Source organism: Hypanus sabinus, unplaced genomic scaffold (genome assembly GCF_030144855.1).
Source record: "Hypanus sabinus isolate sHypSab1 unplaced genomic scaffold, sHypSab1.hap1 scaffold_294, whole genome shotgun sequence".
In the NCBI taxonomy this organism is placed as follows: domain Eukaryota; kingdom Metazoa; phylum Chordata; class Chondrichthyes; order Myliobatiformes; family Dasyatidae; genus Hypanus; species Hypanus sabinus.
This window is the reverse complement of record NW_026781090.1, coordinates 240078-264610: the sequence shown is the minus strand read 5'-3', so window position 1 is coordinate 264610 and position 24533 is coordinate 240078. Positions and strand designations below refer to the sequence as shown.

The 24533-nt window shown below is 45.6% G+C and overlaps 1 protein-coding gene across 2 annotated transcripts in view; it reads right to left on the bottom strand.

Annotated features, from left to right (window-relative positions):
* The window catches only part of LOC132388297 (NACHT, LRR and PYD domains-containing protein 3-like), a 38082-nt gene extending 18164 nt beyond the window's left edge, over positions 1-19918 (bottom strand). For both annotated transcript variants that reach the window (XM_059960634.1, XM_059960635.1), the window contains exons 1-2: positions 19768-19918; positions 5600-5881 (exon numbers count right to left, since the gene is read on the bottom strand). The gene's annotated coding sequence lies outside the window, so the exon portion shown is untranslated. The remainder of the gene's footprint in view (positions 1-5599; positions 5882-19767) is intronic.
* Positions 19919-24533: the final 4615 nt, after the last annotated feature.

Genomic DNA, 24533 nt, shown 5'->3' with positions numbered 1-24533 from the left:
GAGGGATCAACTTGTCAGTCGCTGGGGATTTATACATTGAAATCTGCCCAATATGCCAAATACTTACCTATCTATAATCTGTATACCATCCATGTCCTCACTTCTACAAATTCTGTGGCTTTTCCCGAGTGGAAAATTCCAATTAAAAATTCCTCTATCCTCCACACATACATTACCATCCAGACAATCAATTTTGTCCACTGCAATCCTATTGTCTTCCTGGTTTCTTTCTCCAGTGTTAACTTGCATTTCCGTGACTCCATAAGTACCTCATTTAGTTCCGCCCTGCTTACACCTGTTATGCACCCCGTATTTTTTTCCGCTTTACCGGGGCCTCAATATCTCCTGAAAACCAAGGTTCTCAAAAACAGGTACATTTAACCCTTTATACTGATTTGCATATAAATGCCGTGAAGTCTATAAATTTTATATTTCAATGTCTCCACTTACAAGTATGTATTTGCCAAAATATATAACCTGTCCCTATCCACACAAGTCAGATCCTTTCTGATATATTCAAAATTGACATTTCTCCAATTGAGAATGACAACCCACGGAGTAGAGCTAGCTTTGTCCACACTTACTTTGAAACTGATGACATTGTGATCACCAGACGCAAATAGTCTCCACACACAGACTTCTGTTACGTGTGTCCTGTCTCATTCCCTACTCAGACAGTAAGTATCACACGCTCTATATTTGGGTCTTCAACTTACTCATTAAGGAAACTTTCCTGAAGACATTTGTCAAATACTTCAGTGCCTCTACTCAATTTACAGTACGAGAGAGCCAGACTATTTGTGTAAGTTTAAAATCAAACTATAACAAGTTATGTTTCTTGCAATATTCTGTGACGTCTACTAATTTGTTCTCCTAAATCCCGCGATGCCAGTAACCTGAGAGTACAATTGTTTTGCGGACAGTGCTGCCGCAGCCTTGGGGATATCAGGTCATGGACTCAGACACTAGAATTTCCCTCATTTCATACCTTTCATGATTATTTCCCCCCAGAGCAGTGAAAGTAAAATCGCTGTTCAGTGGTCTTTTTTTTTTCTCAAATGTACTTGCAGTTATCTTAAGATGTTAATAAACTACCGAGAGCCTAATGTTGTGATAGAAGGAAGTGACCAGGACTGCAACTTCTGAGAGTAACTGAGACGTGAACAAGGATGAACTCGTTGAACCACTTCCCATATCACGCCTTCCCTCCTGGGAATTCCTCGACCACCGGCCGCTGGCCAGTGCCCCAGTGCGACAATCCCCATACTGAGCGGATATCAGGTGTGGGGCTTGATAATGGCCTCTTTCCCTTTTGTGTCCATGGACTGGAAGTATCTAACTGAGCTGACGATCCTACCGCCTTTCCTAATGCCCGAGGAAGCCCGGCGTCAATGGGAATGAGAGGTAAACCCAGCTCGGTGGCCTCCCCCTGTGCACGGAGAATGCGGCTGGCATACAGGGGGTTTGCACCCAGGCACGGTTGAGTCATTCTGCTCCCTCGCATATAGAGAATGGCAGGGGCAGTGGTTGGGAATGGTAATGTAACAGGAGGAGTGGGGATAAGGCGTTATTGAGGAAGAGATAGATGCAGATAGCCTTGAAGCACAGTAAGTTATTTGAAATATTACAGGAAACTCTAGATCTAGATTCAAAAGACCTGCGCCTAATCTGAAATCAGAAATCTGTGCTGAGAGCAAACTGCCGCTGTAAGAATAGACCGAAAGGTGAGTCTGTTTACGTAAATCACGACAGGCATTAGACAAGGATGTGTCTTTTCCCCTGATTTATTTAATGTGCACAGTGAAACAATATTATAAAAAAATATGAGACATCTTGGGAATCAAAGTTGGCGGTGAAAACATCAATAATTTCAGATATTCGGATGACACTGTGTTAACTGCAAGTACGGAGGAAGAACCACAAAACCGAATTGATATAGTTGTTGAAGAATGTGCAAAAATGGGTCTATCTATCAATTGCAAAAAGACAGAATGTATGGTGATATCCAAAAAGCAGAGTTCTATTTGCAGGCAGAGAATAAATGGGGAAGGCATAAAACAAGTACAGAACTTTGCTACTTAGGAAACTGGGTGACATCAGATGGCAGGAGCGACATGGACATCAAAAGAAGAATAGGGATGGCCAAAGACACATTTACAAGAATGAAGAGTATACTGTGTTGACCAATACTAAACTAGGCATGCCAACCCACCTCACAGCACTGAAACTTTACGTTTATCAAGTTTACCAGATGGCTCAGAATGTTGGACAATATCTACTATCATGTGGAAAAGAACTAAAGCAACAGAGATGTAGTTTTTGAGGATGCAAAAAAATATCATGGATGAAACGAATATCTAACGAGGATGTCATGATCAGAGCAAGCCCGAGAGAGATCATGTCTGAGCGTGAAAAGGCAACGTGACTTCATTGGGCATGCGAGTAGGAAAGAAGAGTTAGAATGCAGGGTAATTATGGGAAAGATTGAAGGGAAGAAAGCAAGAGGAAGACAAATGATGGAGACAGCAGCCAGAGAACTGGAAATTATACCAATGAATTGATCCACTTGACCCGAAGCAGGAGTGTGTGGGCCATGGCAGTCAAAGCTCAGACATGGCTGAGCACATCACCTGATGATGACGATGATCTAAATACTCTGTTGAGAGCACCAGTGGGGGCGAGGTGACATGATTAGTACTTCAGCCGTTGAGCCATCTCAGCGCGAGCCGGGCAACACGTGTATGACGTAAAGGACCACGCTTACTGCTTTAGTGGGCAGTGTGCTGTTTGTCTTCTAAATGTTTTGGGGAGGATTCTGTTTCCTAAAGCTTTAATCGGTGCAGTGTCTCTCTATTCAGTATTTTGAAAAACAACTGATTTGCTAATGTAAACCAGAATTGCCAGTCGGCTCTGCACACAGTGCATTAATCAGAAGACCTCTCGTTCCTGCAATGTATAACTCCTGGTATACTAAACACCCTGACAGTGTGGACCATAGATACCCCTTCCTCTAAGAGCCAGGGAATCATTCAGACAACTGGTCGCTGAGAGGAATTATGTTTGTAAATTGTTAAAGTTCGCCCAGAGTCAGATTGATGGAGTTGATGTAGAGATCGGGAGTGCCGGACAGCCGAGCCCACGTCTTGACCCTCCGACTTCCGAACAATGGCAGTGATGTGGGGACCTGTGGCCACTGGGGGGCCCCGCGGGGATCTCCTCTCAATTCCACAGGAATATTCTGTCAGTGTGGGTATGATTTCAATATCCACCGTTCCTTTTAACTAATTTCAACTGATTCCGCACTCTGCTCCACACGCGTTCCCTCGCTGATCTTTCGTAGCCATGGAAATGCATAAATTGCAAGAACTCAGCAGGCCTTGCATCATGCCTGGATGGAAATAAACTGTCGATATATCGGGCCGAAACACTTCATCAGTACAGGAAATGAAAGGGGAAGGGCCAGATGATTGAATGATTAGAGATACGTGGGTTGTGGTTCTGACGGACTCGGTTCAGTGTGTCAGCAGCTGCCTGTCCGTGGTCATTCCTCACATAGGAATGGCCTTTCTGATGAAATTAAATCCAATTTATACGACAATTCACTCTCATTAGGGAATGAGCAAAGTCACTTTAACTCTTTCTCCTTCTGGGAAATCGATAAAACCTATACCCTGATATGGGAGACACCACTTACACCTGATGCTGTAACTCGACGGCGTTCGGTGGGGTCCCGGGTAACCGCAGTCTGACTTCCCGGTGAGCTGCAATGGAGCTGAAACCTGTGCGGTCAGTTCAGTCTGATATGAGGCATAAATTGACATTTTCTGGCACCAATGGGAGCTAAATAACCTGCATGTCTTCTGGCGGCCGCGCAAGGTTTCCCAAATGGTCTCAGCTTGAGCCCGGAAGCGCAAGAGTAAGGAGATCCGCAAGAGCGCGCGTGTCGGGCAGTGGGCGGGGCCATGAGCTGGTGTGCGAGAGCCCCAGGGAATATGCAGCGGAATTAACAGGGAACGGGAAGCGTTCCAATACCACACTGTCCAGCTCACCGAGTTCAGCATAAATCCGACTCCCGAACACAGCTGGGGCACATATCTAACACACAAAGCTGGACGTAAATAATCAATGTTTGTTTTCAGTTCAAATACATAAATGAAATCCTATCTCCCTTCGCATGCAGTCATTATACCAGTTTACATTAATTAAGTTATCAGAGTTGTCAACATACCAACACACATAACTGGACCACACGGCCCCTCGAAACTGTTGCTGCAGATAATGAAATCGTGGCTGATCAGATCTAAATTTTCATTACATATTCCCACATATCCATCCCTGTAACACTTCAAACCCACTGTTTGTCAAGAATCCAGTGCTTAAACAGAACTACGGTCTTTGCTTCCACTGGCCATTGAGAGGAAGAGTTCAAATTGCTCACATTCAACACAGGAACAATCAAGGTATTCGGCTGAAATAAGGAAATCTGAAAAGGTGTTTACTGTACAGCTCCCGCACCTTTGCTCTGAAACAGGTGCCATTGTTCTAGAGCTGATCTTAATCTTTACCTAACCAGTGGAAAATGTAAATCATGACAGCAGGAAACAGTTGGATCACAAAAGGCACTAGAGACAGAACTGGCTTAAAAAAAAACAAATATCTCCTTGATCACTGATCCACTGCAGAGACAACTTGTTGTTTGGAAAGAAAGATCCGAAATAAATATCAGACGCTGAATTATTCTCACCTTAATTCCCCAAGATTACAGTATTCTGACAGTGTGGATACTGTGCATTGTTTCTTACAAATAGCGCCGCCCACTGCCCCACACGGATCTCTCGTAACCACGGCAACATACACGGTGCTGGTGGAACTCAGCAGGTCAGGCAGTATCTATGGATGGGTGTAAACAGTTGACGTTCCGGACCGAGTCCCTCCATCAGGACTGGACTGGAAAGGGGAGGAGGGCAGATGATTGACTGATTTGGAAGGTGCGGCTTGTTGTTCTGTGAGACTCGGTGCTCAGGGACTGCGAGCAAGCAGCTGCCTGTCCATCACATTCCTCAGGACAGGGAGCGGCCGTTCCGCTGAAATCAAATCCAAACCGGTTCAGCAAAACATTGTCATTCAAGCATGAAGGAAGTTTAGCTCTTTGTGGTACAGGGAAGAGCGATAGAATCAATGACGCGATGTAAAATACATTAGCCGGGGTCTCAAGGGTCGACTGTTCCTTTTCTCCATACGCACTGCCCGGACTGCAGAGTTCCTCCAGCATTTTGTGTCTGTTGCTCGGATTTCCAGCATCTGGTAATTTTCTCTTGTTTGAGAGAGATCAGTGACGGGTCACTGCCCAGTGAGATATCACAAGTCACTACCGGGGTGAAAGATGATTTCTGCTCGCACTCAGTAGAAACCACCCAGGAGAGTATTTCTGGATGACGGCAAAGGCGTCATTTCTCTTAATCCGTTTGGACAGTAACTGACTCGCTAACATGAACATGTCAGAACTCCCTCTTTCCACTAAATTATCTCCCGATCCCGACCAAAGCCGAGTCTCGCTGTAAACGCTGAATAGTTGTGCACAATCATCGACAACACTTACCTCTGATGTTGTAACCGGACGGCGTTCAGTGTGGTCCCGGGAAATCAGTCTGTCTTCCCGGGTGATCAACAATGGTCCTGCACCGATGTTCTCACTCTGTACAGAGAGTTGGGTCTGAGCTGCTGCTCCCGAGGCCACTCGGCTGTGATGTGTCCGCCGCTCATTACAGATGGACAGGGCCGGGTGAGCCGGGGTAGAGCGGGACTGCCGCAGTCCGGGTCACACTAACTCTCACCGGCTCAGGACGGGTCTTTCAGCGGGAGTGGGGTCAACGTAGCAACCCTAAAGAGGAAAACAAACAGGCTGCGTTAACCTTTCTGTCCGGAATTCCGTGTGGATCTCTCCTTTTTCTTTCATCGTAACCAGTGGGGCGGAGTTTCTCTGTTTAACTCAGCCAGTCCCAGGCTGAGAATGTGATCCACTCTGGGTTCAGGGAGGGTCTGAGCTCCGCCCTGTGTGTAAGAAAGACTGCCTGGCATGGATAGAGTTTCAGCTCAAACGTCCCTCACCTGTTCAGGTCCAGGGAGCAGCATTTCTGCTGAAATTAAACCAACACGTTCGACTATATATTTCCACTAACTGGGAAAAAAAACTGGAAGAGATTTTTGCATTTCCATCCGGACAACTATTGTCACAAGAACCTCTCTCGCCCACGGTTAACAGCGGGTTTTGTTTTACAAGCAGGGGTTGTTGATAGACTCCTCGCCAGAAATACTTGTTGAATTTATCTCTCTTAAATGTCATTTATTCAAAATGGACAGAGGTTTTACCAAGGGAGAGAGTGACGCACTCACTGAAAATTGTCACATAAGTTAAAACGGAGGGAATGACGCACTGATTGAAATGAACACGGGGGGAGGAGGGAGTTGTTTGCTGATTGAAAATGGGAGCCTCACTTCCCTCTATACCCGATTCCCTCTATACCTCTATTCCCTCTATTCCCTCACTATCCTCATCCCTGTACCCCATCGACCCTATCTGTACACCTCATGATTTTGTAGACCTCCATTACATCTTCCCCAAATCTTCTGCATTCCAAGGAACAAAGTTGTAACCTATTTAATCTTCCATTGTAACTCAGGTCCACCAATCGCAGCAAAATTCTGGTAAATTTTCGTTGTAATCTGTCAACCTTATGTACATCTTTCCTGTGGGTAGGTGACGTAAACTGCACACAATACTCCAAAAATAGGCCTCATAACCATCTCAAATCACGCAATCTCCTATACTGAATTCTTTAATTTATGAAGGCCAATGTGCCAAAGATTTCTTTACTACCTTATCTAGGTGGGCTGCAATTTTCAATGAATCATGGACACGTATTCCCAGACGCCTTTGTCCTACCGCATCGTGCCATCTGGTTCACCGTGTAAGACCCATCCTGACGGGTCATACCAAAGTGTAACAGCTGGCAGGCCTACATTAAACTCCGTTTGCCATTATCAGCCATTTTTATACCTGATGCAGATCCCGCTGCAAGCTCTGAATGTCTTCCTCGCTGTCAAATACATCCCAAACCCTGGTGTCATCTGCAAATTTGCTGATCCGGATAATCTAATTATCATCGAGATCATTGATAAAGTTGACAAACAACGGATATCAGCACCGATCCCTGTGGAAATCCACAAGTCACGGGTCTCCAGTCAGAGAGGCAACCATCTGCTACCACTATCTGCCTTCCTCCTCTATGCTAATGTCTACTCCCATTTAATTCCTCACCTTGAATGCCAAGAGAATTAAATTTATTGGTCAACATCCTATGCAGGACCTCGCCAAATGTCCATGTAGGAAATATCTAGTGCCTTGCCTTCAAAACTGTCCTGGTAACATTCCTTGTAACTTCTTCAAAAAGATTGTCTAGAATACACAAAGTCACATTGGATGTCCCTAATCAGTCCTGTTTATTTAAATACTCCTATATCCGGTCCTTCCAGTGTCTTCCCACGACTGATGTCAGCCGCACCGACCTATCATTTCCTGGTTTAATTTTGGATCCTTTGTTTATACAGTGGAACGAAATGAGCTATCCTTCAATCCTCTGGTAGCTTTCCTGTCTTTGAGCATAATTTAAACATAATGGTTAAATCCCTGCAATTTCTGCATCCGCCTACATCAGGGTCCAAGGACTGAACTTCTCAGTCACTGGGGATTTATGCACTCGAAGCTGCCCAATTTGCCCAAAACACTTACTCCTCTGTAATTTGTATAACTTCTCCTTTGCCTCACTTCTATAGATTATTTTCCCGAGTGAACACAGAAGCAAAGATCCAATTCAGAACTCCTCTATCTTTTTTGCCTCCATGTGTACATTGCCATTCTGATAATCCAGACGATTAATTGTGTCTCCTGAAATCCTTTTGCTTTTAAAACATCTGTATAATCCCTCACCTTGTGTGTTAGGACAACCTTATGCCTCCCTATAGCCTTCCTGGTTTCTTTACTCAATGTTATCTTGCATTTCCTTGACTCCATAAGTACCTCAATTTTTTCCTACCTGCCTACACCTGCTATGCATCAATTTTTTTCTAAACACAAAGTATACTGCAGATGCTGTGGTCAAATCGAGATGTACAAAAAAGTTGAATGAACTCAGCAGGTCGAGCAGCATCTGTTGAAAGGAGCAGTCAACGTTTTGGGTCAAGAAACTTCGTCAGGACTAAAGAAGGAGGGGGGGGCAGAGGCCCTTTAAAGAAGGTGGGGGAGGAGAAGCAGGGAGGGAATAGGCAGGAGAGGTGAAGAAGGAATCTAAGGGGAAAGCACTATGAGTAGTAGAAGAAGGCAGAGTCATGAGAGGTGATAGGCAGCTAGAAGAGGAGACAGAGTGAAGGTGGGATGGGGGAAGGGAGAGGGAGGGGGGAATTTCTAGAAGTTGGAGAATTCGATGTTCGATTTTTCCTCTGATTGGTTTTACACCCTCCCCCCACCTTCTTTATAGGGCCACTGCCCCCTCCTTCTTCAGTCCTGACGAAGGGTCTCAACCTGAAACGTTGACTGCTCCTTTCAACCGATGCTGCCCGACCTGCTGAGTTCATCCAGCTTTTTGTACGTAATTTTTTTCTATACCAGGGCCTCAATACCACGGAGCAGAGCTATCGTTCGCCATAATTCCTTTGAATCTGATGGCATTGTGATCACCAGATGCAGACAGTCTCCACACACAGACTTCTGTTACGTTTGTCCGGTCTTAGTCCCTAATGAGAGATCAAGTATCACCTACCCCTTTAATCCCTCACACTCTATCGTGTCCAAAAGAACAGAACCCCAGAATATTGAGCTGCCAGTTCTCTGCAAGCCAGTCTCAATAATGGTGACAATATCATAATGCCATCTGTTGATCCATGACTGCTCATCTGCCTTTCCTTCAATACAATACATGGTGGGAATTTTCTATGTATTTCTATCAATTTACAGAGAGTGAGGAAGTGGTGGGTGCTGTTATCACACAGATTTACAAGGATTTCAGCCACCCCGGAAAAACAGGAGTTGTATTCTGTGACTGCTTCGGAGATGGGGTCATTTTTGTTGCAGTTGGAAGTTTGAACATCCCTTAGAAGGCTAACAATTATACCAGTGCCCAGGAAGAGCAGTGTGAGTTGCATTAATGACTATCGTCCATAGCAATAACAGTTACTGTGATGAAATGATTGAGGGGTTTGCGATGGCTAGAATTAGCTCTTCTCTCAGCAAGGACCTGGGCCCACTGTAATTTACCTGTATCCACAATAGGTCACAATGCAATCTCATCGGCTCCTCACGCGGCTTTGGATTACCTTGACAATACGAATACTTACATCAGATTGCAGTTTCTCAACCAGAGCTCAGTGTGTAATGCAATTATTCCTACAGCTCTGATCGAAAGGCTCGAACTGCTGGCCTTTCTACCTCCCTCTGCAACCGGATCCTCAATTTCCTCAACAGAAAACCACAATCTGTGCGGTTTAGATATAACGCCTGCACATTGCCATCGATACTGGTTCACTTCAAGGATATGTGCTCTGCCCACTGCCCTACTCTCTCTGCACCCATGACTGTGCAGCTTGGCACAGCTCAAACGCCTGTGACAAATTTGCTAATGACACCACTATTGTTGGCAGATTTACAGATGGTGAGTAGAAGGCAAACAGGAGCGAGATACATCACCTGGATGAGTGGTGTTGCAGCAACAAACTTACACTCAACATCGGTCAGATCAATGTTCTAATTGTGGACTTCTGAGTGGGTAAGACGAGGGCACAGGGACACACCAATCGTCATTGATCAGTCAGCAGTAGAAAGAGTGAGCAACTTCATGTCCCTGTGTGTCAGCATCTCTGAGGATCTCCAGGGCCCAGCATACCGATGCAGTTACAAAGAATGCACGGCAGCCATTATATTTCATTAGAAGTTTGACGAGATTTGAGATGTGACCAAAGACTCACAGATTGCTACAGTTGTACCGTAAAAACTATTCTAACTGGCTGCACATCGCTTGATATGGTGGGATGGGGGAAGTGGTGAAGCTACTGCACAGGATAGAAATACTCTCAGCAATGTTGTCAATTCAGTCAGCTCCATCATGGGCAGTAGCCTCCGTAGCATCCAGGACATCGTCTTGGAGCGATGCCTCAAAACGGCGGCATCAGTCATTAGGGATCTGCTTCACCAAGGAGATGCCCCCTTCTCATTGGTATCACCAGGAAGGTGGTACAGGAGATTGAGGACACACACTCAACTAGTCAGCAACCGCTTCCTTCCCTCTGCCATCTGATTTCTGAATTGACATGGAACCCACGAACCTACTTCACTGAATTCATTGTTGCAATACTTATTTAACTTTCAGTAACAGATACTTATTGTAATAGTTTTTTCTCTACTATTATATATTGCATTGTATTGCTGCCACAAAGCCAACAACGTTCACGATGTATGCCTGTGATATGACACATCCTCCTGATGACTCTACGGGGATTAATCCCGATTGGGCCTATCAGGCTGAAGATCCACTTCCCGCGTACTTCTCTGTTTCCCAATAACAAACTGTGCAGACAGACGGACAAAGATCACATCCTCATCCCTGGGACTCAATCACAGCCGTCGTGGGGCAGTAATGCCGCTGCTCCACTTGTCAGTGATGGGAAACCATCTTTCTCATTTCACTTTCCAGAGAGCCAGAATCTGAGCATTGCCGATTTGAGGCTGTGTTCACAGGGATACCAGAGGCTTTTTGAAACAGACTCGCTCCACTGCCCTGAGAGGACACTTGCAGTGTGGACGGTCCTGCAGCAGCCCCTGGGTCATCAGCTCCTGGACTCAGACACTGGGCATTGGGCAACAGCAGAGCTCTGCAGAGTCTCCCCCATAACTTTCATGGTTAGTTTCTCCCCAGTGCAGTGAAAGTATGCTGTGCAAGAATGTTGTTGGTCAGTTATCAAACTGGAACAATGTGACACTTACAGCTCTAGGAGAGAGAACAGTTAATTTACTGAATTAAATATATATATAGTTCAGTACAATGTAGCAAGACATTTGGCAGAGTCCCACCTGGGAGATTAGTCAAGAAGGTTTGGCATTCAGAATGAGGTGGTAAATTGATTTGGACATTGGTTTTGCGGGAGAAGCCAGAAAGTGGTGGAAGATGGTTTGACTCTCTGACTGGAGACCAGTGACTCGTGGGGTGCAGTGGGGGTCAGTGCTAGGTTCATTGTTGCTTATCATCTCGCTCAATGTTCTGGATGATTTAATTACTGCAAGAGTTGTTTTTTGTTCAACAGTAGGTTATTTGCCGTGGTCTGTACTTATTAACTTAGTTTACAGTAACTCTGTAGTCAGAGCTTTTCTTGTGCACAGACCAGGCAGAAATTGGCCACTCAGCCCATCCAGCCTGCTGCCCCACCCAGTGAAATCATGGCGGTCACTTTCTGTAACTGGTCACCACCCCACCCACAATGTTTGTTATGTATCGAGACCTTGAACAGAATCAATGTCTTTTCTTTAAAAGGATGTTGAGGAAATCAGCTCGAAACACCAACAATAAACAGTCATGAGAAAAAAAGACATGCATTCATCTGAAGTCACAAGTTTTGGAAACAGAAGCCGTGTTGACTAAACAGCTTTTCTCGCTCTTGCTTTGGAATCATAACCCCTGATGCAGGAACTGTTTTTAACCTTGACATGAACTGAGGAGAATCTCAACCGTGCAGACAGGATAATGCAAGAACACAAATACCACGACCGACAGAAGAGACAAAGTAGGGCGAATAACTTCTTCCAATACACACAAAATGCCGGAAGAGCTCAGCAGGCCAGGCAGCATCTGGGAAAGGAGTCTTGCCAAAGGGTTTCGGCCCAAAACGTCATCTGTTCACTCTCTTCCTAGATGCTGTCTGGCCTGCTGAGTTACTTCAACATTTTGTGTGTGTTGCTCTAGCATCTGCAAATGTTCTCTTGTTTGCAAGCAACTTCTTGGTCACTGATCCAAAACACGGGTAACGTGTCAACTGGAAGTAAAGATCAGAAATAAAGAACAGAAGCTGAATTCACCTTAATTCATTAAGAATGTTCAGTCTCCCTGTGGGTATATTTTCAAGTTGTTTCCTTCTAACTTTACACCAGACCATCAGAGGAGGGTCATTTTGTAACTATGGGGGAGGGGCCGGTGTTGCTGCTCTGTGAGACTCACAGTGCAATTTTCTGTGTGCAAGCTGCTGCCTGTCTGCAGGGCTAATTCTGACACGCAGGCATTCCTCGGAGCAGGGAGCGGCTTTTCTGTTTAAAACAAATAAACTACTTCAACATTTCGCGCTCACGTTCAACTGTGAACAAAGTTAATTTAACACTGAATTTAAATATTTCTGTAACAGGAAAAAACATTAAAACACCGACGATATAGAAAAGAAAGTTCACCAGTGTCTGCAATCTGAATGTTTACTTATTACAATTGCTATTAGATGTTGAGAGTTTCCAGTAGTTTATTTTACTTCAAACACCCAATATCTGTAGTTTTAATATATATATATATTTGCGATTTAATTAAATGAATCGATCTGTGGCATAGTCCACGACGATGTTCCAAATGCCAATATCTTACAGTAGTTCTGTATTCTCAATAGTTTTTCCTGTGTATGTGAGTGAGTGTGTGTCAGGGAGTGCGATGAGGGAGAGAGACTCTTTCGCTGCCCTGTGGGGACATTTCGCATATCACTGCAGAAAGGTTTTTCTGCAGAGTCTCAGTAGAAACCAACTAGAGAATGTTTGTAGTTGAAGGTAATTGTTTCTTTTAATCCATTTGGTCAATAATTAATTTGTTAATTTAAAGATTTCAGAGTTCCCTTCTCCCACTGACTTCCCTCCTGAGCCCGACAAAAGCCAAACCCGATTGTAAATGCTCCCTGGTTCTGAAGAATCGGAGACAACACTTACTGTGATGTTGAAACCGGGCGGAGTTCAGTGAGGTGCCAGGTGAACGGTGTGCTCACCATACATAGAGATGTCAGTCTGAGCCGCTACACCCGAGGTTATTCGGTTATATAGTGTCAGTCGCTCATTTCAAAACACTCGCTTTCCTTACCGCGCTGTCCTCCCACTTGCCCCCTACCTGCTGCGCTCTTCTCCCACCCCCCATCCACTTTTCCTCCCACCCTCCTTCCCCAAGCTCTCTCCTTCCCCCTCCCGTGCTCTACTCATCCCATGCTCAACTACCCTTCCTCTTTCCCCACACCCTTCCCCGCTCTCTCATGCCTTCATCCCTCTCCATCTCGCCTTCTTTTTCCTGCCCAGCTGCCGCCTGTCAATCCCTGTCTAACAATGTAGACTGTCATCTAAACGGGAGAATGTTCAAACATCAGAGTGCAGAGGGAATCAGCTGTACTCGGGTCTGACTCCTGGAAGTTTAATTTATAGGTTGAGTCTGTGATAAAGAAGGCAAGTGCAATGTTGTCATTTATTGCAAGGGGAATAGAATATAAAAGCAAGGAGAAAATTCTCAGTCTTTATGAGACATTAATCAGGACATATTTCAAGTGTCATCAACAGTTTTGGGCCCAGTATCTCAGAAAGCATGTGTTGTCGTTGTTGAATGACCGCAGGAGATTCATGGGGATGATTCCAGCAATGAAGGGGTTCACATATGAGGAGAATTTGGCAGCTCTGGGTCTGTTCTCACAGGAATTTAGAAAAATGCTGGGGAATTTCATTGACACCTACTGACTGTTAAAAGGACTGGCTGGGGTGAATGTGGAGAGCATGCTCCTGTGGTGAAGGTATCCAAATCTAGGGGTTGCAGCCTTAAAATTGAGGGGCAACCATTTAGAAAAGATTAAAGAAGGATTTGTTTTAGCCAGAGAGTAGTGAATCTGTCACAGACTGTAGTGGAGGACAATCCGTGGGTGTTTAAGGCAAAAGCTGATTGTCTCCTGATCATTCAGAACATCAAAGGATATGGTGAGAATGGTATAGGGTTGAGTGGGATCGGGGATCAGCCATGATGGAATGGTGGAGTTGAATCGATAGGCTGAATTCTGCTCCTGTGTCTCATGGTCCGGTGACTGTCACAAACTGATTTTTTAAGGAATCATGAAAAGAATGTTTTAGAAACAAATATAGACAACGTGAGTCTGAAGGCAGAAATTATAAAATTCCAGAATCTCACAGCAAACAGAGCATCAACTGTAATTGGTAGCGTGGTTTTGGAATCATCGGTGGTGTTCTTTATATCAGCTTTCACATTCATTGACCCTCCCTGCAGCAGAAATAGTTAAGCAGACTAATAATGTGAATGTTTTCAAACCCAAATGAGAGGGAAACTTCAAACCAGTTGGATATGGTTTTAGCAGAATGGCCTAAAGTTCTGCTTTACGAAGAGCTGCCTACGGTTCTGTGGAATGTGCAGGGCCAAACAGCTGCTTACACCAGACCCTGAGCTTTGAATCTCCCAGAAAAACAACCCGCACCTTTTCCCAGTACTCTTTCAACCTTATTTATTTCTCTTCTATAGATAGATGACCAAAACTGCAGTCAATACTCCAAATTCAAAGTCAGCAATGTCTTATTCCTTTTATTCCACCGCACTCTTTAGTGCGCTATCGTTTACTGTGGAAGACCTACATAGTGCAACACTTTGCACTTGCTTACATTAAATTCCATCTGCCATTTTCAGCTCAGTATTTGCAGCTGCGCCAGATCCCACTGTAACCTGCCTCTCTGCCGACTACACCCCTGATATTGCTGTCATATGCAAATGTGCTTATCAAGTTAAACACGTTATCATAGATGACAAACAGCAACGGCCCAACTACCATTTCTGTGGCTCTCCGCCGGTCATAAACCCCCAATCAGGGAGACAATCATCTACTATCATTGTCAGCCTTCGCCCAAAGCTCCACTGTCTATGCCAATTTACTTCCTTACGTTGAACGTGGAGCAAATAAATTTTCTTTACCAAACTCCCTTTCTGTCCCTTTCTCTCTAATCATATTCCCTTCCGCTGTCTCCCCATTGTGTCCCAACATCTACCCCCCGTCTACCTACTCCACTGACTCTACTTCATCTTAGTTGCTCCCTGTCCACCTCATAGACATGTTATGAGTGATGAATAGACCTGATGGACAATGGGGTAGAGTTAACCATTCCCCTCCTGAGAAACACAAACTATTACTGTTGCTATGCTGACCATGAGAAAGAGAGATGGAAAAACAAGCAGGAACATCAGCGACAGATCAGAGAGAGGGGGAAATTACTGATTAACCATATTGTGACTCCTTTTTGAATTATTTACTGTTTCACTGCAAGGACAATAGTTTGCTCATAAACATTCCTCAGTGGATTGAAGGAGTGGCCTGATTTGATGGACACAGTCATTCAGGAGTGATGGATAGCTGAGTCCCAGTGAGTAGGGATAAAAGACAGGTCTGGAGAGACACCCTCCAGACACGCCAGTGGACACTGACTGAGTGTTGGAACCCACAAGAAAGGTGGGGGCTTCGGAGACCGAACCAGGAAGTCGGTCAGTAAGGCTATCAGTGTAAAAGCAGGGCTGGTGGGGACTTGTGTGTGTGTCCACTCATGCCAGAGTGACGAGTCCACCACAGAAGAATGGAGAGGTCATAACTGAATGACCACACCGATATGACGGATTAAGAAAGCAAAGAGAGGTTTGCCTGACTGTAGCTGTTACATCTTGCTCGCTCTCTCTCTCTCTCCAACCATTACAATACAACAACTATAACTACATCAGCACTCATGAACTGAACTTTATCCTTTTCTATGACAATTTATTTACCCCTAGACATCAATAGAGCTTGTTTATTATTGATTATTATTATTATTATTCCAACACTTTTATGTTTATTACTGCTAACTGGTTTTATATGTATATTTGCATTAGTGATATTATTTTGCTTATTTTTATTAATAAACACCTTCAGTATAGTACCATCAGACTCCAATGAATTCTTCTTTCTCTGCTGATTAGACACCCAGTTACGGGGTACATAACAGACCCTCGCCCTGACTTTTTCCCCTCTCCCTGCTCAACCTTTCTCTCTCTCCACCTCATTCTGCCCCTCACCTTTACCCTTACATCAACAATATTTTAAGGGTTATTGGCAAATTTGGGAAAGATGCATTTTTCATACACTGTGTTGTGTCTTTGTATTAAGGAATGTCACAGTTGGGAATGGCATGAATCTTTTTTTTAAGGTATCATAAAAAAAGTTTTAAAACAACTGCAGATAATGAGAGTTTTAAGTAAAAATAATTAAATTCTGCAAACTCACAGCAAACAGGACAGCAACTGTAACTGGTAATGTAGCTCGTTCAAGCCCGTTGGCAGTGTCGTTTATGACATGTTACAGGTTCCTTGCAAACTATTAACAGTTTAGCATATTTGCATATGCAGAAATAGTTAAACAGAACACTGATGTGACTTTGTTTATGTGATAGAGAGTGAAATGTCAAACCAGTTTGAATTGGTTTCAGCAGAAAGGCTGCTCCCTGTTCTGAGGAATATGCAGGCAGCTGTTTAAACACAAACCCTGAGCTCCGAGTCTCACACAAAAGCAACCTGCACCTTCCAAATCAATCAATGGTATTGCCTCTTCCCTCTTCCTTTCCAGTTCCACTGAAGGGTCTCGGTCCAATACGTTCCCGTTGTATTCAGTTCCATACATACTGCCCGGACCTGCTGAGTTACTCCAGCATTTTGTCTTTCCCTGGTTACGAAATATCCATGACAGGGAGCAGTTTAAAACCATGTCAAAACACATCCAGGCTGTTGAGTATTCTTGGGGAATTAAGGTGTGAATTATTCAAGTCTGATATTAATTTCGGATCTTTACTCAATCAAACTTCTGTCTGTGATCAAGGAGTCATGGTTAGAGAGTCATATCGAAACAGAACACAGTACAGGTGCATTGTCTGAGCCATTTAAACCACCTGTTCCCACCCACCTGCACAGTAGCCATATTCCCCCATCCATATTTTCAAAGGTGAAATCGTGCTCGCATGTACCACTCCTGTTGGCAGCTCGTTCCACATTCTCTCGACCCTCTGATTGAAGACTTATCCACTCATGTCCCACTAAAACTTCTCATCTGTCACCCATGATGCATGATCTCTGGTTGTCGTTCCACCTGACTTCAGTGGAAAAGGCCTGCTTGCATTTACCAATCTATACCCATCTTCATGTTGCACTGCTCTGTCAAATCTCCTCTCAATTTTTAGCATTTCAAGGATTAAAGTCCAAAACTATTCAACCTTTCCTTATCACTCAGGGCCTCCAGAAACCTCCTTGAAGTTTTTCCCAGTACACTTTCAAACTTACACCTCTCCTGTAGGTAGGTGACCAGAACTACACACAATACTCTAAATTTGGACTCACCGATGTCATATACAACTTCAAACTAACATCCCTTCTCCTGCAGTCAATGATTTAATTGATGAAGGTCACTATGCCAAAAGCATTTATTAACCACCCTATCTACCTGTGGCGCTGCTTTCAATGAATTATGGACCTTTATTCCCAGATCCTTTTGTTCCACCGCAACGTTAGTGCTCCACTGTTTACTGTGCAAGACCTAACATAGCACAACACTTCGCACTTGCCTGCATTAAATTCCATCTCCCATTTTCAGGTCAGTATTTCCAGCTGTTCCAGATCCCTGTAACCTATGATAGATAATTTCCCTCACTGTGAACGACACCCCTAATCTTGGCGTCACATGTAAATGTGCTTATCAAGTTAAAAACATTACCATCCCAATCATTGATATAGATGACAAACAGCAACGGACCCAACGATTAATGTAGACAATCATCAACCATCATAGTCCACTTTCTCCCAAAATGCCATTATTTACTCCAATTTACTTCCTTACATTGAACGTGATGCAAATGAATTTCCCTGACCAACCTCCCATGCAGGATTGCTAAATGCTTGCAAAAGACCATGTAAACAACATTCGCTTCATTGCCTTTATCTACTTTCCTGGTAATATTCCCAATAACCTCATCAAAAAAAAATTGTGTGTGTTGCCAGGAGTAAACAAAGTCATGCTGACTGTTCCAAGTCAGTCTTGTCTTTTCAAATACTCATATATGCAGTGCTTCTAATACTGATGTCAGAAGCACTGGTCTATAGTTTGCTGGGTTTTTTTTTTAAGCCTTTCTTCAACAGCAGGTCGGTATAACCCATGGAGAGCGGGATTTTACATCATATCCCAGGTACAATCTCAACAAAACGCGAGTAATTGTTAATGTCATTTCACTCTTACACCCAATAACTCTTACAATAAATACAATGTACCTTTCACCTCCCTCTCTACCCTCTGCACTTAAACTCTCCATTTTAACACTCAGGATTTCAGTTTCTCCTACAGAAGTGGGTGATCTCACATTTCCCACACTGGACTCCAGCGACCTGTTGTTCCCACTCAGCCTTTTTGCCTCCATTACCCCAAAACCTCTCCACAAGAGACCCAGAACATTGAACAGTACAGCACAGTGCTCAGTGTATTCAATTAAGGAATATATATCGTTTCAACAACGAACGGGGAGATAAACCACCATCCATCCGGGTGGGGGGGGGGGGGCGGCTGTGAGCATGCGCAGGGTGATTACTACGTCTGAGCGGAGGGTCTCCCTCCCCAGGGAGCAAATTTCAGTGAACGACCCAGCAGACTCGGTGAGGAACAACATACACGCCCCTCATATCTCCATTAACCTATCCCCTTTCACCTCAAATGAATGGCCTCTTATCTTAGAAATTTCAACCCTGGGAAAAATATATCGTCTATCCCTCTCGTAATCGTCTAATCGTCCATCCAGTCTCACCCCAGCCTGCGCCGCTCTGGAGAAAACAACACAAGTTTATCCAGCCTCTCGTTATAGCTCATGCCCTCTAATCCAGGCAGTGTCCTGGTAAACCTCTTCTGCGCCCTGTCCAAAGCCCCGACATCCTTCCGAGAATGGGGGCGACCAGAACTGTATGAAACACTCCAGATTTAACTAGCTTTATAAAGCTACAGCACAACTTCCCGACTTTTGAACTCAGTGCTTCAACTAATAAAGACAACCATGTCATTTGCCTTCTTAACCACCCGATCAATCTGTGCAGTCTCTTTCAGGGAGCGATGAACTTGGAGTCTAAGATCCCTCTGATCATCAACACTGTTCAGAGTTTTGCATTTAACAGTGTATTGTCGCATACATTCGACCTACCGAGCTGCCAAGATGATCATCACTAATCAAATCTCACTGAGATTTCTCAGGTCCTGTTGAATTTATTGCCAAGTGCACAAGTACGGGAAGGTACAGGTACAGAGAAACACTGACGTGGCAGCATCACAGGCAAGTACATTCAGATAACACACAGAACAGCAATTATACAATTCTCTGTCAGTAACAATATAGAAACATGTTTACGTTATCCTGCTAATAGGACCAGAACAACACGGGCTGGGCGGCGGCTCATCTCAGACGGTTCGGTGTGAAGGTCTCACAACCCGAATCTGACCCCGGCAGATTCTGTGAAGGAAGCAGGGCGAGGCCGCCAGTTCTGGAAAGTTCACCCCCTCCCCCTTCAGGTTTCACCGATCACCTTGTGGTTCTCTCCCTTCCCCACCCCCACCTTTTATTCTCCAGTCCTGCCGTTTGAATTCGGGACCTCCCCGCTCCGGACCTGCTTCAATACTCACCGAAAGGAAACTGTTGTCGTCGCCCCGCAGAGAATAATCCGTCCCTGGCTCCCCAGGGGGCGAGGGTGAGGACCCCCTCCCGATCCCGATCCCACCGCCGACCCGCTTCAACAAAGAACGAAAAACAACACCGCCCTTCCCGGACTGAGCATGCGCGATGTCGCCAGCGCGTCACCAGGTAAGTGGGCGGGGCCTCTGAACCTGCCTGTCCAGGTAGACCCATTGTCTCAGATTGCTCCTGCCCCACCGAACTCATTTCTGCAAACCTTGACCCTGTCTTATCTCCCCTTGTTCAATCCCTTCCCATGTATTTTCGTGACACTTCTCACGCTTTGAATTTTTTCAATGAAAAATTTTTCGCTCTCACCGCCTTATTTTCACCATGGACGTTCAGCCCTCATATTCCTCCATCCCCCACCTGGAAGGTCTCAAAGTTCTCAGCTTCTTTTTGGATTCCAGACCTAACCAATTCCCCTCTACCACCACTCTCCTCTGCCCAGCTGAATTAGTTCTTACTCTCAATCATTTATCCTTTGGCTCCTCGCACTTCTTCCGAACCAAGGGTGTAGCCATGGGCACCCGCACGGGTCCCAGTTATGCCTGCCTTTCTGTTGGCTTTGTGGAACAGCCCATGTTCCAAGCCTATACGAGTATCCATCTCCCTCCTTTCCTTCGCTACATCGACGACTGCATTGGCGCTGCCTCCTGCACGCATGCTGAGCTCGTTGACTTCATTAACTTTGCCTCCAACTTTCACCCTGTCCTCAAATTTACCTGATCCATTTTCGAAACCTCCCTCCCCTTTTTTAATCTTTCAGTCACCATCTGTGGAGACGGCCTATCTACTGATATCTACTATAAGCCTACAGACTCTCACAGCTACCTGGACTATTCCTCTTCCCACCCTGTCTCTTGCAAAAATGCAATCCCTTTATCGCAATTCCTCCGTCTCCGTCGCATCTGCTCTCAGGATGAGGCTTTTCATTCCAGGACGAAGGAGATGTCTTCCTTTTTTAAACAAAGGGGCTTCCCTTCCTCCACTATTAACTCTGCTTTCAAACACATCTCTCCCATTTCCAACTCCCATGCCCTCACCCCATCCGCTCGCCACCCCACTCGGGATAGGGTTCCCCTTGTCCTCACCTACCACCCCACCAGCCTCCAGGTCCAACGTATAATTCTCAGTATCTTCCGCCACCTCCAACGGGATCCCACTACCAAACACATCTTTCCACCCCCCCCCCTTTCTGCTTTCCGCAGAGATCGTTCCCGACGCGTCTTCCTTGTCCATTCATTCCCACCGATCTCCCTCCTGTCACTTATCCTTGCAAGCGGAACAACTTGGAAAGATCCGAGATGGCGGCGCGACGCAGCTTGCAGCGGCCACTCCGGAGCTGATTATCTGTTATTTGTGAAGTGGGGTGCCGTGCGCCATCATAATCGATTGAAAACGGACGTGGAAGCACGGAGAAACACCGGGAAATCCCAGGAAGTTCTTCTTCTTTGTTGCTGCTGCTGTGAGGTCCAACACTCTGTTGGGAAGAACAGGCCCCCAGTCCTCGGGGTCGCATTGGCGGGGCCGTCTTGATACACTCGGCAGAGGATGGTGCTCGGAGAAGCTGAGCCGGAGGGGATGGTCTTTGGCTCGGAGGTTCGACGGACTCGGCACATTCGGTGTGTGCTGCGTCTGCGAGGCTGAGTCGGGCGGCGCCGTGGAAGCCAATAGCGGGGGTATTCCCTTCTGCCGCCGGCGTGGGATGGCGAGTCTGTCGGGACCTTGGGGACTCGTGTAAACTGTGTGGTGATTTCTTTTGAATTTACAGTCCTTTAAAATCTTGGACTATTTTTACTGTGCCCATAGTCTGTTTTTTTTTAATCAATTATGATATTGTTTGCACTGTTGTAACTATATGTTGTAACTATGTGGTTTTGTGCAGGTCTTGTAGCTTTAGTTTTTGGTCTTGTTTTGTCTGGTGGTTTTGGAGCTCCTTTCCGGGGAACGCGCTAAGATGCTAGCCTGATATTAATACACAGCAGCCTCTCCGGACTCTGGATTGGGGATTGCCAAACGGTATGTGGATTTTCTGGTGTACTCTGTTTTGTCCTGTGCTTTTGTGATATCATTCTGGAGAACATTGCCTCATTTTTTAACTCATTGCATTTGTGGTTTCTAAATGACAATAAACAATCTGAATCTGAAGTGTGTTACGAAGGTGAAGCAACTCTGAGGGGCCGAAGGGTACAAAGTAGCCCCCTCATTTTGGAGAATCGCAAGATCGCTATTAATTCGAGTCTGGGACCCAGGAAATGAGAGAGGGACACTCAGAATACACAGGGTTTGGAATGTGTCCTGGCCTCAGCGAAACGGAGCCACGGATAACGGCCATTGTCTCTGGGAAACGGAATTGTGTATTGAGTACTGTACTATTCATTGAAGCCCTCAGGGAATGACCAGAGTGGGCTGGTTGAGGGATTGCATCATCCCAACCTGATTGACATCTGAGACCCCGTGAGTGAGGATAAAAGAGGGTCTGGGGAACGACCCCTTCAGACGCACCAGGAGAAACGCTAGGAATCCCGTGACAGCCTTTAATAGCGACAGTCGGTGGGGTTCGTGTGCGTCCTTTCCCTTGCCTGGGATTGGCGGGCTCACCACGGAAGAACGGCTTTAGCTAAAGGAGAGGCCACAAGTGAACGGCCACACCAACGGGACTCCCGAAGGATCGAAATCATAAAGGTTGGAAAACCCGTAGCGGTAACTATTCCATTCTATTCGTATTTCTCTCTCTCTCCAACCAAGTGCAACACAGCCACAACCAAAAGACGACAGCTTGTGGAACTTCAGTGAACTGTATATTTCCATTGGACAATTCGTTATCCCCGAGACAACGATAGAGCTTATTTCTTATTGATTATTAATATACCCGCACTTTTAGATTTAGTATTGACGACGTATATTATCTGTATATTTGCATTGATATTATTTTGTGTATTTTTACTAATAAATACTGTTAAAATAGTATCATTAGACTTCAACAGACATCTCTATCTTTGCTGGTAAGTGACCCAGTTACGGGGTTCGTAACAAGTGCTACACCTGCCCTTACACTTCCTCCCTCACCACCACTCAGGGTCCCAGACAGTCCTTCCAGGTGAGGCGACACTTCACCTGTGAGTTGGCTGGTGTGGTATACTGCGTCCGGTGCTCCCGGTGTGGCCTTTTATATTTTGGTGAGACCCGACGCAGACCGGGAGACCGTTTCGTGGAGACCGTTTCGTCCGCCAGAAAAAGCAGGATCTCCCAGTGGCAGCACATTTTAATTCCACGTCCCATTCCCTTTCTGAAATGTCTATCCATGGCCTCTACTGACAAGATGAAGCCACACTCAGGTTGGAGGAACAACACCTTATATCAGGCTGGGTAGCCCCCAACCTGATGGCATGAACATTGGCTTCTCTAACTTCCGTTAATGCCCCTCCTCCCCTTCTTACCCCATCCCTGACATATTTAGTTTTTTTGCCACCCTCCTCGTTTTTTTCTCTCTTTCTGCCCGTCACTCTGCCTGTTCTCCATCTCCCTCTGGTGCCCCCTCCCCCTTTCTTTCTCCCGAGGCCTCCCGTCCCCTGATCCTTTCCCTTCTCCAGCTCTGTATCACTTTCGCCAATCACCTTTCCAGCTCTTGGCTTCTCCCCACCCCCTCCGGTCTTCTCCTATCATTTCGCATTTCCCCCTCCCCTCGTACTTTCAAATCTCTTACTATCTTTCCTTTCCGTTAGTCCTGACGATGCGTCTCGGCCTGAAACGTCGACAGTGCTTCTCCCTGTAGATGCTGCCTGGCCTGCTGTGTTCCACCAGTGTTGTGTGTGTGTTGTCTGGAGAAGGGAAGATCTGATTGGGGAAAGAGGTAAAAAGCTGGAGAACAACACACACACAAAATGCTGGTGGACATCCTGACGAAGGGTCTCGGCCCGAAACGTCGACAGTGCTTCTCCCTGTAGATGCTGCCTGGCCTGCTGTGTTCCGCCGGCATTTTGTGTGTGCTGCAGATGCTGCGGATCCGCGGTAAAACGGGATCACGTGACGGGTGGAGGGTCTCCCACGTGACCCGGTGACTCCGCTCCTCGCCCCTCACACGCTGCCCGACCTCCCCACCGCATTTCCCACATTATTCCCTATTTACACCGGGTACATGTTTAACATTTTCCCTCCGTATATTCCCGTCCCATCCCTCCACCTCCCTGGGTTAGGGGCTACAGGTTCGAATCCCATTCCGATCCGACTAACATTTTAGATCCAAACCAGAATTGTGCAGGTTTCATGTAAATCAGTCGATGTTTATAAACACTAATTTCTATTCACATTCCTCCGGCCTCACTGGACAGGAACACTGAAACATCAAGTGAGAAACAGCAGTAGGTGGCCATTTAGCCCCTCTAACTATCAACAAGATGGCGGCTGCTCTCCCATCTCAGACACATGTTTCTGTCCGATCCTAATTTCCTCAATCCCTTCGGTCTCCACACATGAGTAGGCCTCTGTTTTACGTGGGGACGATCACCGAGTCTTCAACAACCTCTGAGGTGGGGTTTACAGACATTCACCACCCTCGGAGTGGAGACATTTCCCCTCATCTCAGTCCCGGACAGACCACTCCTTTTTTCAGAGACTGTGATCCCTGGTTCAGCCGGTATTGATGTTGTACATTTCAATGTGTCTCAATCCTCGATTCTCTAAATGAAAGGGTTATCACATTTGATCTTTATTC